This window comes from Spinacia oleracea, chromosome 6 (genome assembly GCF_020520425.1).
Source record: "Spinacia oleracea cultivar Varoflay chromosome 6, BTI_SOV_V1, whole genome shotgun sequence".
NCBI classification, from domain to species: Eukaryota; Viridiplantae; Streptophyta; class Magnoliopsida; order Caryophyllales; family Amaranthaceae; genus Spinacia; species Spinacia oleracea.
The window spans coordinates 5,252,596-5,270,360 of record NC_079492.1 but is presented as its reverse complement, the minus strand read 5'-3'; the positions used below and the strand labels follow the sequence as shown (position 1 = coordinate 5,270,360).

The 17,765-nt window shown below is 38.3% G+C and overlaps 1 long non-coding RNA gene across 1 annotated transcript; it reads left to right on the top strand.

The window, feature by feature from the left end:
* The first annotated feature begins 4,553 nt into the window (after window positions 1-4,553).
* On the top strand, window positions 4,554-6,268 carry LOC110797623 (uncharacterized). The gene is made up of 2 exons (XR_002535885.2): window positions 4,554-5,415; window positions 6,081-6,268. It is a non-coding gene; the product is annotated as an uncharacterized lncRNA (long non-coding RNA).
* Window positions 6,269-17,765: the final 11,497 nt, after the last annotated feature.

Here is a 17,765-nt window from a genome sequence, read left to right as displayed (position 1 = left end):
CATGTAACCTCACAACATTCTTAATGTAAGCTTTAGCAAGTTGTTCCATTTTCCAGGTTTCCTTCACTGGTATAAACACTGCTGACTTGGTCAACCTATCTACCACAACCCAAATTGTATCATTTCCGATCTTCGACTTAGGCAAACAAGTGACGAAGTCCATAGAAATACAGTCTCATTTCCAACTTGGAATCTCTAAAGATTGGACCTTTCCTTGAGGTCTCATGTGCTCTATCTTGACCTTATGACAAGTCAGACATTTAGCCACAAATTCAGCCAATTCGTTCTTCATTCTTGGCCACCAATAGATCTTTTTTAAGTCCTTATACAACTTGTCACCACCTGGGTGCACAGAATATGGCGTATTATGCCCTTCTTTCATTAATCTCTCCTTCAATTCTCCACACTTTTGAGGCACGCACCACCTGCCTTTGTACCTCAAACTTCCATCATCATGGATTCGGAATTCTAACTCCTTACCTTGCGAAATCTTTTCCTTGATTCGCTCCAACTTTACATCACCAGCTTGATTCTCCCTAATCTCATCAAATATTGACGTCTAGATGGTTAAGGCATTCATCATTCCCTCAAGTTTTTCACCACTTACTATTTAAAGGTTCAAACGCTTCATGTCCTTACACAGCTCGTTAGAAACTACTAACGCATTAACACTATTACTTGATTTCCTACTCAAGGCATCCGCAACTACATTCTCTTTTCTTTCATGGTACTGAATATCCAAATCATAGTCCTTGATTAACTCCAACCACCTTCATTGGCGCATATTCAGATCCTTCTGTGTGAAGATGTACTTTAAACTCTTATGATCCGTAAATATCCTACACTTTACACCGGCCATACAGATAGTGTCTCCATATCTTCAATGCAAAGACTATAGCAGCTAGCTCTAAATCATGGGTAGGGTAATTGGATTCATATGGCTTCAAATGCCTCGACGCATATGCAATAACCTTCCCGTTCTGCATCAATACACACCCTAAACCATTCTTAGAGGCATGACTATACACATCATAGGTACCACTCTCATCTGGCAAGGTTAACACTGGCGCGGTTGTCAATCGCGTCTTCAATGCTTGGAATGCTTCCTCACACTGGTCATTCCATTCAAACTTTGCTTCTTCTTCATCAAGGTTGTCACGGGATTGGCTATCCTAGAGAAGTCTTGCACAAAGCGTCTATAGTGGCCAGCTAATCCTAGAAAACTTCGAATGTCAGTCACACTCTTGGGTGTAGGCCATTCACTAACAGCTTTGACCTTAGCAGGGTCAACTGCCACTCCTTCCTTTGACACAAAATGTCCCAAAAATGCAACTCTTTCCAACCAAAAATCACACTTTGAGAACTTGGCATACAACTGGTTATCTCTCAGGGTACTCAACGCAGATCTCAAGTGTTCAACGTGATCCTCCTCACTCTTGGAGTACACTAGGATGTCATCTATGAAAACCACTACAAACTTGTCCAAATAGGTATGGAATACACGGTTCATTAAGTCCATAAATATTGTAGGTGCATTGGTTAACCCAAAAGGCATAACATTGAACTCATAATGTCCGTATCTAGTCCTGAATGCGGTCTTTGGTATGTCCTGATCAGCGATTCTCAATTGATGATAACCCGAACGCAAATCGATCTTTGAAAAGATTCCTGCTCCTTTCAGTTGGTCGAATAGGTCTTCTATCCTAGGTAAAGGATACTTATTCTTGATCGTGACCTTATTGAGCTCCCTGTAGTCTATACAGAGCCTCATACTTCTATCCTTTTTCTTCACAAACAACACTGGTGCTCCCTAAGGCGATGCATTTGGCCTATTGTAACCTTTCTCCAATAGATCCTCCAACTGGCCTTTTAATTCATTCATTTCTGCTGGAGCCATTCGATATGGTGCTTTTGAAATAGGTGCGGTTCCAGGCACTAAATCTATGGTAAAGTCAATAGGTCGATTGGGAGGCATCCCCGGGATCTCTTCCGGAAACACATCGAGGAATTCATTAACTACTGCAATATCTTCAGGCTGATCTTTGATCACATGCTCTAGGTTTCTCACATTGCATAAGAAGACTGGGTTCCCTTTACCGACTAGCTTCACGAGTTCCATTGCCGTGATAATCCCTATGTTCTTGGGCTTACCAAAACGACGATATGACACTACTTTGCCTAGGCTAGACCTCAAGTGAACCTTCTGCTTCTCACAATCTATTTTGGCTTTGAACATGGCCAACCAGTCCATTCCTAGAATTACATCTAGCTTTCCTAACTTAAACTCGATTAGGTTAGATAAGAACACGGTCTTGGCTATGGTCAAAGGCACATCTCTATGGATCTTGGTACACTTCACTATGCTACCAATAGGTATGACTATAGGTACTTCAACTATTTCAGGCTCTTTCAACCCTAATTTCCCCAAAGCATCTACTGATATAAAAGAATAAGTCGCACCAGAATCAAATAGAACTTTAACTAAGACGGAATTAATAGAAAATGTACCCGCTATGACGTCAGAGGAAGTTTCCGCTTCTTGCCTAGATATCACATTTAGCTACCCTTGGGCAACTCCTTTGTTATAGCCACCTCCATTGGTGTTTCCATTGTTGTTTCGGTTCCCATTCTGCTGTTGATTTCCTCCAGGCTTTCCATGGTTCTGGTGATTGCCATTGATATTGCCATTGTTACCACCTTGGTAATTCCTTTGGTTTCCACCTCCATTTCCCCCATTTCGGTTCTGATTATTCCGATTATTGCTATGGTGGTTACCTTGGTTAGGCTTCCCATTCTTAGAATAGCATTCATACTCCCTGTGGCCTAACTTCTGACAGAATCTACAAGTCACTAAGTTTCCGTCACAATCCTTTCCAGGGTGATTCATGTTACAGCGCCTACCGTCGTAGGTCCTTACTCCATTCCTTCCAGACTGATTTCCACCACCTTGGTTGTTGCGATTACCACCATTGTTAGCCCTAAACTGGAAGTTCCCATTTCCTTTGTGCTTCTTAAAATTCCCCTGATTCTGATGGTTATTCCCTTGATTCGAGCTTCCACCATCCTTTCTCTTTTCAGTACCCCCATTCTTCCTTTGTTGTAACCCATACAGGTGAGCAGCTTTTCCGTACAGGGTGTCTAATGAGGTAAAGGTCTCTCCAAGAAACAACAATTGCAAGTCCATGGTCAATCCATTTTCAAATCTTTGAGCCCTGAGCTCTTCCGTTGCCACCACTTCCGGTGCAAACCTAGACAGCTTTATAAACTTAGAATAGTATTCCGTTACAGATAGACCCTCCATTTTGAGTTCGATGAACTCCTGCGCCTTTTGCTTCTTCAGATAAGGTGGGTAAAACTTGTTCCTTAAAGCGGTTTTGAATGCTTCCCACCCAAAGTTAGGTGTGGCTCTAAGGGTATTCTCACATCGTTGCCACCATAAATCAGCTTCACCTCTCAGGTAGTACACAACACTGTTCACCCGAAGGTTTTTGGGGCAATTCACAGCTAAAGCTTATCAAACTCTCTAAACCAGTTTTCAAACACACTTGGTTCAATCGCTCCGCTATACAGTGGAGGCTTTCTTTGAGCTATTTTCTTAAACATTTCCCCAGCCGGATCATGCACTAGGTTGGCTCTAGATTGAGCTAGGTCTCGAACTACCTCAGCTAGTTGTCTAACCACTTCAGAAATCTCTTGGTTAGCCATATCCCTTCTCCTGAATAAAATAAAAGGCTAACTTTAATATTGGTTGGACATGACATTACCAAGGCACTAGTTCGACAACGAACCCACTCACAACAAGAACACAGTTACACGTGCCCTAGGGGGAAGTTGACGCCACTTTTGGGCCTTCTCACCCCACTATTCGATGCATGTAATTTAGATGGTTGCTACTTGACCACCTTGCACATAAAATTTCATTGAAGAAATAGAAATTAATCCATTTGTGATACCCACGAAATTAGAATTGAAAATTGAACTTAAGAGATAACGAAAAAGAAATTCTATCCTTTTATTAATGCTTCAACGAATAGGTCTTACATCCACTAATGACATAACATTTATTCCTCAAACTATGATAGAACTAACAACCATAAGTAATAGCTTTGCTACTTTATTATTCAACGAAAAATAAAAACTAAGGATTACATTTCTCTAAACACTAACATCATCACGACGGTCATTTCTTTCCTTGTATTGCTCTGGAGTAAAGTCTTGATCATTAGGATCATCCAAGTCTTCTTCCGGGTCAGAGTCTTCATCCATAGCCTCATCACCCTGCTCCACATCAACCACATTATTGTAACACCCCGTATTTTAAGCCTCTTTTATTATTCTGTAATTACGATTATTAACGTAATTACGTCCTAAATTTTTCCGATCTATTTTTGATTATCGTATTATGTCTACCTTTTTACTGTGACATAATACCAATTAATTGAGCCCAATATATTTTTACATACTTGTTCTTTCAAGCCATTATTACTCAAAAATCTGATTTCTATTGTAATTTATCATTTTGCCCTTTGTCAAATAAAAAGAACAAAGTCCATTCTCCTCTTCAACCTTCCTTTTATACGTGTAACCTCCATGAGAAAAGATTGATTGAAAAATATTGTTGACTTCTCTTTGTCTCACATTTCAGTCCAAATGCATTGCAAACCCCAAATTTTCTTCCTCTCTTATACGTGCCAAAACCTTGATAACTTGGTTGCCAATTGTCCATAAATAATTTCCAATTTTGTGACTTCATCAATATCAACCATTTCTATAAATTGCTCTTCCAAACTCCATTTTTATGCAAGTTAAAAGCAATTGATATTTCTGATTGTTATTCTAAGCTTAATTTGTTTCCCTCTTTATTTATTCCCTTGATTTTTCACCATTAAAGACTACCCATTTTCTCTCTCCTCTGTTTCACCACCGCGGCTCCACCGCTGCCACCACCTGTTTCCGGCGAATCCTTCCTTCACCGCCTCGGACCAGTGCCCAGAACCCTGACCCGGCACCACCTTTTCCCCGTCGCCGTGTCCATGCCGCTGTGGCCCTTTTTCTACGGGTGTTGCTGCTGTTGCGTGACTACTGCTATTCTTTCTCTGATTGAATTCTCATGGTCTTGTTTTATTGAGTACTTGGATTTTAAAGGTGTGGGCCATGGTTTTATGTTAAGGAGCCAACAATCTTATGGAGTAAGATAGTGGACCGTGAGTTTAGTAAAGAAAGAACTATTTTGGGTTTATTTTTCCATAAAGGTAAAAGTTTATTAAGTTCTAAGTATCATAATTTTAAGTAGGCATATTACTAAATTAATTAAAGGATCTTATGATTAATGCATATTGTTGAGGTTGGAAACTACGGGAAGTATTTGGAGTATAAGGTGTTCGGCTCAAACGTTTTAGTTAAGGATCGATCGAGGTAATACTTATGTCTAGCAATTATATTTATGCCCGTATCTAAAAGTATTATTATGTAATTATTATGTCTAGCATTTTATCTTATATGCCCGTATATGTTAAGATAATTTTTATGTCCCGTACTTAAGTTTATATGCCCGTATATGAAATGTGTGACTATTATGTGATTATATATTTATTATGTGTTTTATGTGATAAATGATATGATATATGTTTATGTTTATGATTATGATCATGATGTTATGATGTTAAGACGTTGTTCGGAAATAATTATAATATTTATAAAGTTATTTTAAAGAAATACGATGTTGCTTTTGTCGGCCTGGAAAAGTGAACTGAACTAGTAAATGGGCGAGTTACAGGTAGAGGCAAGTCAAAGTCAAAGTTAAAGGGAAACAGTTCCCACCTGAAAAGATGTAAGAAAAGTCCCGCCAAAGCCTGTACTTGCCAATGAGCTGTAAAGGAAATGATTCCTTGCCGACACAGTTTTCAAGATAACGAGATTAAGTTAGTTGTTTCCGAACAATAAATGCTAATGATTGATATGTGCCAAATAATTTTCAAAATAAAACCGTTTTGACGGGCTGGAGTAATATTACTGAGTTTTCCACTCATTTTTGTATTTTCTGTGTTTTTCCTGTTTTCTATTTTTATGACGGTGTACAGGTTCGATTAAGGAGCTCAAGTTCTCAAGTCAAAGTTATTACTGGAGTTGGTAGTTTATTATGGGGATATCGAAATGAGAATTATTTTATTTATTTTTGGGAAAAATTTGTATTATTTAAGATATGTTATTTGAGGATTATCTTATTTGTGGGCCCATACCCACAGGTCCCAGGATTAATTAAGCCTAATTCCGCTGCTAATGATCAGTTAAGTACGGTTCATTACCGATAATTTAGGAGCCGAAAAGTCGGGGCGTTACAATTATTCTCTTCAAGCTCATCCTCAGATCCACTAGATATCTCAATTGATGGTTCAGGAACTACAGGATTAGGATTCTCAATCTCTACTACATCATCATCATCATCGTCCTCCTCAACATCACTAGCTTGCTCATCATGAATCATGCCATCCTCACCATCACTTTCTATTCCTCCATAGCCCATACCTAGACCCGCAGAGTACTTCCCATCCTCATAGCTATTCTCCGCAACCTCTAAGATAGTAGTAAGAACTTCAGTATCATACTTCCACCTACCATCTCCACTCCCATATTTGTACCAATTAGGGGTACCATCATTAAAATGCATGTCACTGAACTTGTTCTTGAGGTCTATGTAAGGGTTCTTATGGGGCAAACAATGAATAACCATACTAGTCATCATATCTTTGTGCCTAAGGTGGGGCATATCCTTGGTCGAAGCAAAATAGTTGCAAGCAAACACGATCTTCTGGACATACATGTGAGGAGTCTCGTTATCCATCTTCTCTAGGTATCCTAGACTGATGAACTTAGAAGGTAGCATCTTTAATTCCTGAAAATTCACAACTAGAAAGTCTTACTAACACGTTCCCATAGAAATTCCAACCCAAAAAGGATACAATAAGTAGTTCGTGGAGCCATACAATTTCAATGCACAAGTATATGCTCAACATGAAATATGATGCAATTAATCACATAAAGTAAGATAAAACATGATTAGAACACATACATGGCAATTAATAAAGCACATTGTCACGTAATATGCATTCTTAAACTAATATGCCCTTCTTAATCTACCCATTCCTCACTTGAAAATAATATTAATTTTCGAAATTAATTAAGAAATAACTCCTAACTTAGTTGAAATTATTAAAATTAAAATAGAAAATTAATAATAATTAATGATTAATTAAGTTAATTAATTTCGGATAATTAATTTAGGAAACCCAAAAAAAAAAATTTATATATATTTTTTTTAAAATCCTAAAATTCAAAAATTAATTAGATAAATAAATAAATAAATAATTCGGACAAATTAAAAGAAATCCGAAATATATATATATATATATATATATATATATATATATATATATATATATATATATATATATATATATATATATATATATATATATATATATATATATATATATATATATTTCGAATTTAATTAGGAAATTCCGAATAAATAAAGTAATTTAAATAGTAATCTAAACTTTTCAACTTATTTCAAATGACCCAAAATAATTGAGATTTGACCTTTAAAATATTGAGTACTCAAAATAATACGTTTTGACTTTGGAAAATAATATTTAAAAATCCTAAAGTTCCGCATTAGTCTCCGATTACTACTTTGTAGTATTGCTTACTACAAAGAATGAATGAAACTAAGCTCTAGTATACCACTTTGTAACACCCTAATAATTCCTTGCTTTTATAAAACCATTTTCCAACTTAAAATAAAGGAATTACTAAATTATTACCGCCACCGTGATAACTGTTAAGGCTAGTACCAGAATTACGCAGCGGAAACTAATGTCAACTAACTTTTCAAAACATAATTAATAAATATCGAGGCCTCCTACAAATTGGAACCATGACAGCCCAAAAACCAAAGTATAAAAAGTTCAACGAATTCATATATAATCAAAATATTAAATAAAGTAGTTCGAAATACGAAAGCATGCAACTCTCTCAATCATCCCAAGCCTCATGATTTCGATCTACCAACCTGCTATATTATTCTACTCCCCATCAATGCAAGTGCAAATGATAGATCATCATATGGTCATTAAGGCAAAGGCCATGACCAAAACACAAAGCACGTAGTAAGCAAAAGCTGAGTACTTACAAGAATAGAGTGAAACAAAAATAAAAACATGCATCACTCACTAAGTACTACTCATCATGCAAAAGCCATTTAATAATTAACAAACAAATCATGAATACAAGAATCGACTCCTGACTCAACTCTTGACTCACAATTTAATTAGAATAAGCTTTGAACGGGCCAAAAAAATATTCCATAAAGGAAAAGGTGATGGGAGCCAACCATACACCCAATAATAAATAATAAAATCGGGCCATACCGAGTGTCGGGCCATACCGACGGAATTCCTACGCATAATATAAATGAAACAACGTCTTGTATCATTAGTAGAAGATCAAGCTTTCCGGCAAGTCTCCCCCCATTGTTCATACTCAAGGTATATACGTTCCAAGAGTTTTGAAGCTTGTTCTGGTTGCACTTTACGTTTATTAATATTTTATTAAAGGCGAACTCAAGACTCAACAGCATACACACATATAATTAATAAACAACAACCAAAACAATCTTATTTTAATGCTTTAGGACTTGTGATCAACAAAGCAAGACACTTGTGAAGTTACTACCATGTTCCTCCTCACCAAAGTGAGATTCCACATCATGCCCATTAACATGAGGGTTGTGCCCTTGCACGAAAAATCCTAATTCATTTCATACAAAATATTCCAAACTGAACCCTACATGTGCGGTGGCTTACGTGAGCTAACCCTTCACATGTGGTAAAATAAAGAGTACAACGAGGTACGAATAATTGGCTCAAAGTATGCTAGACATCCTGTACAATAGCATAATAATAAATAATCCATCCCTTGCATGTGAAACAAACCATACATGCATAAATATTGAACAACATGATTGACAATGAAATCCATACTCATAATAATCTCAACATGCTTGTTCAACAATTCATCCAATACATCCAACATCATAATTCACATGATCGTTCATCAAAATAAACATGAATCCACATAATATAATTCACATCAATACAATCATGTAATTCTCTTGACAAATGGTGTGGTCGCCCTAGACTTATACGTACCTTGAAAACCTAAGCGTAGGGGCCACTTTGCAATAACGAGCACTCACTTACAAATCACCTCCTATCATCAAAATAATGAAACTTAAATTATTTCCATGTTCATTAAATTTCCAGCAACTCTATAAAATCTAAAAACTCATTTAAACTTTAGAATTCAATCGTTTTTCAATAATATAATCGTCTCAATTTGCAAAACCAATCCCTAGTACGAAAACATACTTTTTTCGCCTTTAAAATCAATAAAAATCAACACTTTAAGCCTTTATTCAAATCTGAAAATATAATTGATTATCATAATTAAAATCATCACCTAATTATGCTAATCAATTGACTCATTAAGTCTAGGTAAAAACCCTAACTTTAAAATCCCAATAAAACCAATTTAACATCATAAAAATCAATTCTTTATTAAATAAACGAATCTGAAAATTCATACTTTAATAATTAAAACAAGCCTAATGAATCACCACACGTAAATCCTCAAAGCACGGTGTTCATAACTGATTTCCAGCATTTTAATTATTCAAAACAATAATAATTTCATAATTTAAAATACGGAATTTAAATAGAATAGGTAAGGAAGAAGAGAATTATACCAATCCGGCCTATAGCACGGAACAACCACGAATTAATGTGATTGGGCGAAAAAAATTGAACAACGAACAAAAACAACACACACACTCGGTGTGTGCGCGCGGCAGAGGACGGGACACAGTGATGAGTGACATTTATGTCACTCATAGGGGTAGTTTTTAGGTATTTTTCTAGATTATTTTATTATATATTTATCTAATTTAATCATTTTTAGCCTTTATTTATTTTATTTTATATTTTGTAGCTTAATTAGCTTAATTAGTGTTTTTTCTTTGTTTTTAGGCCTTAATTTCATATTTTGTTTGTTTTCCTTATTTTTATAATTTTATAGTTTAATTATTTTAGTTTTCGTTATTATTTCTAAATTTATTCCTATTTTCTATTTTCTATTATTATTATTATTATCATTATTACTTGTTTTTCTTTTATTATTTTGTGTTTCTCCCCTAGTGTTTTATTTTAATTGTGTAGGTGCTTATTGTTCGGGATGCGGGAGTAAATCCCCGGTTGTTGTTTTTTGAGTTTATCTTTCGAATTCGAGTCTAGTTTAGTTTTCCTTGCGTTTTCTTTTTGATATTTTGAAAACCACAAAAAAAATATGGCAACTACCCTTGTTCCTCAAAATAATGAATCGATTACACTTGATGATCTTCTCTATCTCCATGATAAGTTCTTAAGTTCTTTGAAACATGAATCATCCAAATCATTATGCGAGATGCTCCTTTTCATGAAATATATTGATTTTCAAGAAGAACATAGAGTAGATTCTAGTTTGAAATCAATTGAGAACATGTCCCAACGAGTTATAAAAGGCTTTTTGGGAATCTTTAACCTCATGCATGAATCTATTAAGGATATTTCGCGGAAAAGAGAAGAGTTTGAGGCTATATTGCCACCTATGCTGCATGACATTGAGGAATTGAGTATTGGAGAGTTTGTTCCTACTCGTTCCTCTTTGAGTGAATGCCTTGATGATGGTGATGAAAATCTCTTTGCTCCATTTTGTTTTCAATTGCTCAAGTCGATTCTAATTGAGGATGAAAGTAATTTTGCCAACCAAAAAGAGTTTCTTGAGGAGAGTTTGCCTATTTCTTTTTCACTTCCTTATTTTTATTCTTCTTTTTCTTATTTTCTTGTTTTTTCTTTTGATCCTTCTTCTTTTAGGCATCCTTGTCCTCATTGGCATCGAGTTCTATCATACTCTATGCATGCATTGCATCTTGTCATTGCATATGATTTATCTAATAAAATGTGTGCTAGTGCATATGATAAACTCTTGCGATCATTGGCTTGTTATTTACTAGAAAGGTCATGCTTGAGACCTTAAACAAGCCTTTCTCGGGAAGTAACCCGTGTTTTATTGCTTTCATTTTCTTATTTCATTTGAATTTCACTTATTTTTCTTTTCAATTCTTGATTTTGTTTTAGGTACTTAAGTGGAATAAACGTTCATTCTCGATAGCATATGGAAACAAAGCACAATTTTGGAGAAAGTTGATTTCAAATGGGGAAATTGGATCATTTGCGGGTATTTACACCCACCTACTATCCGGTAGTGTAGACGCCTACTTTTGTCCCCATTCCCGAAAGGGAAGGTTCGATGATGAGAACATAAATCTCCACTTGGCAATGCATCTCCTATAAAATAACGAATCTCAATCACCCTTTCATTTCAGCCAAAACTGCTATTTTTTAGAAACTTGCTAAGAATAGTAACTGCCGTAAAAGGTAGTTGTTAAAAGTGGAAAAATCATAAAAGATAGAAACCTGTCAGAATTAGGTGTTGCACTCCAACATAAATCCTAAAAGAGATAGAATTTACAAAGGAAATCTATTCCTGGTATAATTCGAAAATAGGAGTTACGTATTAATTAAATTCCTAACGAACCTAGAGTTCGTAACGGGCCCAGACGCATTCCGTCATAAGTTAATACGCACTAAAAGACTCGGATAAATCTCCCAAAAGCTCCGTGTTCTAAGAGTCCAAATCTGACAAGAACTCGGCCCAGATCCCATTTTCAACGCCTGGATCTGGGCGCTGAAAGTGCCTGGGGCCGTTTTATCTCCGGATTCTTTTTGGATCCGTATCTTAAAATCTATCTTTCCACACACTCTTTTCCTATAAATACAGCCTAAAACCGACGTAAAAGAAGACACAATTCCATAATATGAGTATTGACTCTAGCCTTAAGCCTAAGCCTCACGCTGCGAAATTGATCCGGCGTTCTGTCGCAATCGATCCAAAAGTCGAACAGAACGCATCCTGCCCCTTGTAGCTTGATGAATAAAGCCTAAATACTGGAACATTGCTTGGACACCCAAGATTCGCTAAATAAAAGGAGAAATAGAAAAGCAAAGTGGTTAGTTTTCTGAGAACCACAATGCACCTCTCAAGGGTGCGTTGTAATGTGTCCCTCATATGATTTAATCGCTTTCATCACCCTTTTATAAAATTGTCAAACTATTAATTTGATTGATCTATCACGCCTAATAAGATAATACCCTGGACCATTGAATTATCATGCTAGGTACCTTAAATCAATCTAAATAAGATAATCACGATCGATTTAGTATTATGTGTTGCATATTGCTAAAATCAATTTAGAATAGTTTAATAGTTTAACGCATGTCCCTTCAATTATTTATGCTGAGCTAGTAAGGATAACCTGCCTCTGGAGTATTATCGATGAGCACTCCTCTCGGTAGTTACAGTCCCCCGAACTCTCAATCTCTGCCCTGCGGGTGTACGTTGAGCGATCCCCAAACCAGGGATAACAAGGGAACCTATGGCCGTCGTGGTCGAACATAATGGCACTCCCTTTATGTCACGATAACCGGGTTTTATCAGTTTTTCTCATTGTCGTTAAAAACTGAATGACGACTCCTATATTACTAGTCGATTGGGTGTAAACTCACAGGAAATCCAATTACACTTGATCTGACAACGTCACGCCCACGAGGGACGAGGTCACGCATTAGCCTCGTGCTTTTTTTACCCCCTCACAGTGGCGACTCCACTGGGGATGTTAATGAAATACTCGTGCTCGTAGGTAATCAAATTAGCCGAAGGGTGAAACGATCCTACCCCGCGTCTATTTCCCTATCAAGTTGGGACGACCTGAAAATCAGCATATTAATGTGAACGGACAGAACCGCATAACGAATCTTGGCTCCCTTGGCATGTTTCATCTCGGGAGTTGGGAATAAGGATACCCATCACCACCCGGGGGGTGCATACGCTTCGAATGTTGTCCACTCGGCACTTTCGCTAGTAGTACACCTATCCTAAACCGAATCGCTCGCCCACTAGGTCCCTCTCATTGGTGCATGCCCCCTTGGCTTACATCGTGATTGGCCTCTTGGGACGAAATTCGCTCGTGAATGCACTTCCCCGACCGAGGCATGTGTTGGATCGACGATAGAGGAGGTACCAAGCCGGCGCAAATATTACCCATAGAAGCCTATCATAAACTACGTGACATATTATTTTGCTTCATGTTGTAATGTTAGTTGTGTTTAACGAATTATGTGATTGTGTGTGACAAATAATACTAGAAAACCAACGACCCTAAAAATTGCCCAAACATTCATAAACACCAATTGGCCAAAGAGTTATACCAAAATACGTGTTCCGCAGCCCCAGGCGATCGCCACAAAAATAAGCGACGCCCAGGACAGCCTGTAACGGTTTCCACAACGCTGCACAACGCGTAAAGGACGTTATTAGGCAAGCACGCAAAATTAAGTCATATATACGAAAAAAGGATACGCGAACAGAATACGAGTACCAGTCAGGGATGCATTTTCAGCGCCCCTGGCTAGGCACCAATCATTTTTAACGCCCGTGCTGGGCGCTGAAGTTGCTGCCTGGCCTTTTGGTCAGGCGCGGCAGCCTCGGTACCCGCGCACAAAGTATACGTAGCAATAAAAAAATTCGTAACAGATTTGCTGCAAGGAAGTATGAAAAAGGCACTCGATTCTAAAAACGACTTACAAACTAAAAAACTCCTTGTGTCGTCATTAGGCCTCCTATGACGACAATGTTCGGCACCAAAACTGAGCATGCTAATTAATATAACTTTGAATGTCACACGGGCAAATGTTTCGAAAATCCAAAGAATGACCAAAAGAAGAACCAAAAGTGTACCAACAAGAGTGAGAATAGAAAACCAATAGAAAGAGTCAAAAGTCTAGACTAAGTAATGCTTAACTTTGGGCCTAAACTTTAGCTTGTCTTATGCATAGGGCTGGTTCTGCCACTTGGTGTCGATCTGAAAACCAAAGGTTAGTGCGTCTTGAAGCTACATCACCAACACAAGGTCTAGTAACTCCAAGCTCCATCCGTCATTCCCCCTTTCAAGGATCTCCGCTTTCCCAACCTCAATTCGCACCCTCAAACATGTCCATGGAAGAATTACGAGATCAAATGGTCCAAATGACCCAACTTATGAGTCAACTGAAAATGGAAAACGAATCCCTAGCGGCTGCACAAGCCAAAGATGACCTCGATAACGAGAAGAAGATCGAAAAAAATGGTTCTGCAGCAAACCATGGGGAGCAAGTATTTCTCCCTCGATCCTAAACCTTTTCCTGGCAAACTACCGGAAAAGTTTAGTTCAACCGACTTACCAAAGTTCAAAGCCACGGACAATCCCCGTGATCATCTCTTGACCTTTGTGAATGCCATGAACTTGAAAGGTGTGGACAAGTCCATGTATTTGCCTGCCTTTCCTTTGTCCTTGGAACCTGTGCCACTCAAATGGTACTACCACCAGGACCCTAAGCTCTTCCCCACTTGGGAGGACTTTGTCAATGTCTTCATCAAGCAATACTCGTTAAACATGGATTTTCAAGTCACCATGCGCGAGTTGGAAGTCCTCTTCCAAAAGAAAAATGAAGGTTTCACAACCTATTTTGCTAGATGGAGAGACCAAGCGGCCCAACTAATCAATAGGCCTCCTGAAACTGAATTGGTCCAAAAATTCATTGACAACCTAGACCCAGCTTATAAACAACACCTTAGGTACTTGGGCCTTGATACCTTCAAAAGGGTTTATGATGTAGGAATAAAGATCGAGGATGACCTCGCAAAAACAGTACAAAGCAAGCCTGCGTACAAAAGTAACACCTACAACAGGGGCCACACGCCTCAAGCCCAAGAAGTCCACGCCGTAGAAGAAACCCCAACCCGAAGGAACCCTGGAAGGTGGATCCGAGATCGAAAGTTTTCCCCACTCGGGTCGACTTTGGTACAAGCCTTCCAAAGACTAACCGATCAAGGAAATCTAAGGCCCATAGGCCCCACACCCGACCCTCCATTCAAAAATAAATATTGGGTCGAGGGCACCTATTGCAAATTCCATCAAGGAAATGGACATGATACTGAAAACTGCTGGAATCTTAAAAACACGATCCAGGATATGATAGAGGATGAAATAATACCTCTCCCTAACGTTGGCAAACCCAACAACAACAAGAGCCCACTCGGTTCTTGTCACATCTCTCTCGATCAACCAGAAAATAAGAACTTTGACCCTACGGTGTATATTACGCCTCAAGGCGCACCACTCGCCATGGTCCCTATGGATCAAATCGGGAGAGAAGTGTGCGGTGTGTGGGATGATGATGCTGAAGATGTCTACCTGTCTCAAGTATCGGGCCAGGACCTCTTTACTGAAACTTGGCCCGGGCATGCTCCCATCGACACCACCCCTCAAGAGCCCGAAGTTGACAATCTCACTCGGTCCGGGAAGGAGAAGAACACCCATGCTGTGACTTCCCTGAACCCTTCGTTCAGGATGGCCTGCTCAAGCCCGGATTTGAAATTTTCCATGACTGTCATACTTTGGATGAGGCACCCCATCTCACCAAGACTGAAACAGCTGAAATATTGGACAACCAAGCTCTATGGACATTGTTTAACGAATCGAGGCCTATGGAGGACGGGACTGTGATGACTACCCTAGCTCTACAAGATGAAGGTTTCAATCCAACTCGGTTAATCGCTCCTACATCAACACTAGAAGAGGCCGAGAACAGACGGGTGAAGACATGTCAGTGGGTCAACGCAAAGGGAATAGAGTTCAAGATGAGTACATGCGAAGGACCAAGGTTCTACGAGACTAAACCCAAGGCTTGAGCCGTAGAGAGCACTTTAGCAAAACGCCTAGTAGTTCTTTAGATGATAGAAAGAATAAAGCTCTAGATATGGTCCTAAGAACCCTTAGAATATTGATTAATTTATTTCAGTGTGTTTTCCTTACTTTCCAAATTAATAAAGGCGTAAAATTTCTCCTAAGATATTATTCTAACACTAAATAAGCACTAATCATACTTGCAAATATAAAAATAAAAAATGTAAGGAAGCGACCCACTTTAGGCCCAATAGCAAGGCCCACTCGGTCTTGAATCATGACATCGAAACCAATTCCCGAAAATCCACAAAATAAACCATACCATCCCCTTCATATATTTCCAAGACATAAGGGTCAAACCCGTGCAACCCAAAGAAACCAAAAGAAATCAAATCCAAACAATGCAAATGTTGCTAAAAAAAAATTCATAATCCTATCATCCCCATCATTAACAACACGCACCTCAACCCACCCAAAAAGCCTACGCAAAGATCTTCATATCTTCCGCACCCTAACTCCATTTTCAAATCCGTTTCGAGTCACGAATAGAAAAAATTAATCCGGACGAAAATGCGTTTAACGCTAACAGTCCAAAAAGCTTCCGAAATAGCGTCAAAATTGATTTATGACGAATAAAAAGTAAAATGAAACAAAGAAAAAGGAATAAAGGCAAGAACATGTGAAGGAAAAGAAGCAACGCGCCAAGAAATCTACCCAGAAATCATTTTCAGCGCCCAGAGCTGGGCGCCGAAATCATTAACGCCCCAGCCTGGGCGCTGAATCTCTCTCTGCTTGCCAAATTTTGCCCAGAAGTGCGCGTCATTTTATCCGCACATACACGGAAAAATAACGAACACTTGGGGGGGGGGGGGGGTACAACACGTATTCAAATATATGTACCACCAAAAAAATACATGTACTCAAAAAATAAAACAAATTTTTGGCTTACTGCAAAGCAGCAGATTAAAATAATAATAAACTTCACTTATTCTACCGTTTCAAATAATATGTTTCCACCTCAGAACGTACTTATCGAATTCGGCATACTAGAATTTATTCTAGCTAGAACTACGCGCGACCTGATTCTAAGTTAAAGTTATTTAACAAGGATACGTAGGCAATCCTATTTATGGATTCCGTCCAATCAAATAAAAAATATAATGTGCATAAGTGTTGGAAATGAGCAAATAAAAAAAGAGAAGCAAAACGAAAACAAGAAAAATAAAATTACGCCATTATTAATATTTAAAAATAATAAGAAGGAAAACAAAAAGTGCTAAGAAACAAACACAACTTAAATAAATAAAGGGCACCTACACCCTAACAAGAACTACACTACTCGAGTTCTTCCGGATCATCAAATAAAGTTTTGTAGAGGGAAATGTTCGTAGGGTCCACCCCCACAGGCTTCTGCGCTACCTCTATATCAATCTCCATAAGAACAGGCTCCTTGACACTAACTTCCAAGGATGCCAAGGCCTCAGAAACATTTTCAGTTTGAACAGCTATAGCCCGCTCAGCCTCAAGGGTACAAACAATGGTAGGGGAAGGATTATCAACATCAATTGGATTAGCCACTGGTTCTACTAGGGGCTGAACTTTCCTAACCCATACATTATTCCGGCGACGATCTCCGCGAGAGCTTGCATTTCTTTTGTGCACGGCAGGTCCCTTCATGTTAGGCACATTTTTAGGCCTAGAACTGGAACGGGGAGGAACTTCCTTTCGCTTTTGATCAGGACGAGCTTTTACAGTCTTAATACCATGGTCGCGAGGATTAGCAGGATCACGGCTCTCATACTTAGCCCTACCTCGAGGTATCAAAAGC